The sequence below is a fragment of the Medicago truncatula genome, chromosome 6, assembly GCF_003473485.1.
Source record: "Medicago truncatula cultivar Jemalong A17 chromosome 6, MtrunA17r5.0-ANR, whole genome shotgun sequence".
In the NCBI taxonomy this organism is placed as follows: domain Eukaryota; kingdom Viridiplantae; phylum Streptophyta; class Magnoliopsida; order Fabales; family Fabaceae; genus Medicago; species Medicago truncatula.
Genome location: NC_053047.1, coordinates 29,820,688 through 29,821,927, shown reverse-complemented (window position 1 = coordinate 29,821,927; position 1,240 = coordinate 29,820,688). Strand labels below are relative to the sequence as shown.

The 1,240-nt window shown below is 41.0% G+C and overlaps 1 non-coding gene across 1 annotated transcript; it reads right to left on the bottom strand.

Moving 5' to 3' along the window:
- Positions 1-271: 271 nt before the first annotated feature.
- LOC112420531 (small nucleolar RNA R71) lies at positions 272-378 on the bottom strand. The gene has a single exon (XR_003010711.2). It is a non-coding gene; the product is annotated as a small nucleolar RNA R71 (small nucleolar RNA).
- Positions 379-1,240: the final 862 nt, after the last annotated feature.

Here is a 1,240-nt window from a genome sequence, read left to right as displayed (position 1 = left end):
TAAAATAAAACCAGCACTACTAAGTTTAGTACAACAAAACCAGTTTTCTGGATCACCCACTGAGGATCCAAATTTGCACATTTCAACCTTTAGGAGACTTAGTGTAACTTACAAAGATGACCAAGAGGCCGTTAGGCTACATCTCTTCCCTTTTTCTCTAAAAGATAGGGCCAGCAGTTGGTTCAATTCCTTAAAAGCTGGCTCCATCACTTCATGGGATCAACTGAGGCGAGAATTCCTTTGCCGTTTCTTTCCCCCATCAAAAACTGCCCAACTTAGGGCAAGGCTCTACCAATTTACTCAAGAAAACGGGGAATCTCTTTACGATGTGTGGGAGCGTTTCAAAGAAATGCTAATACTTTGTCCCCATCATGGTTTGGAGAAATGGTTAATCATCCACACCTTTTACAATGGTTTAACATCTAACACTAAGTTAACTGTCGATGCAGCTGCAGGTGGTGCCCTGATGAACAAGGATTTTACAGCAGCTTATGCCTTGATTGAAGACATGGCTCTAAACCTTTTCCAATGGACTGAAGAGAAAGCAATCACAAATTCTTCACCCTCTGAAAAAGAGGCAGGTATGAAGGAAATCTCTTCCCTTGATTATCTATCCACCAAGGTAAATGCACTATCTCATGGACTTGATCACATGAATACTTATGTTGTCACACCTACTTCTTTTTCACCTCCATGTGGGGCATGTGGCATATCTGGTCATTCTAGCGTCGATTGCAAACTAGGTAGTGTTGAGCAGTTGAACTTTATTCAAAATAGCCAAAGAGTTGTTCAAAAGTCTCGCATTGAACTTTTAATGGAAAACTATTTTCTTAAACAATCCGAACAGCTCCAAGAGCTTAAGGATCAAACTAGACTTTTGAACGACTCTCTTGCTACTCTCACAACAAAGATAGACTCCATCTCCTCTCACAACGAAGCTTCTGAAACTCAGCTCTCCCAGGTTGTCCATAAGGTCGGCCGACCCAACAAAATGAATGTTGTTACACTTAGGAGTGGTAAGCCACTAGAAGACCCCATAAGAAAAACCAAACCCAATGAAAGTGAGAAAGAGATTTGCGAACCACAGGTTAGGGAAACTAGGGTAGAAAGAGAAGAACCACGAGTTGATGAAACCACACCACCTCCCTTTAAGCCAAAAATTCCCTTCCCACAAAGGTTTGCCAAATCTAAGCTAGATGAGCAATTCAAAAAGTTCATAGAAATGATGAACAAAATATAC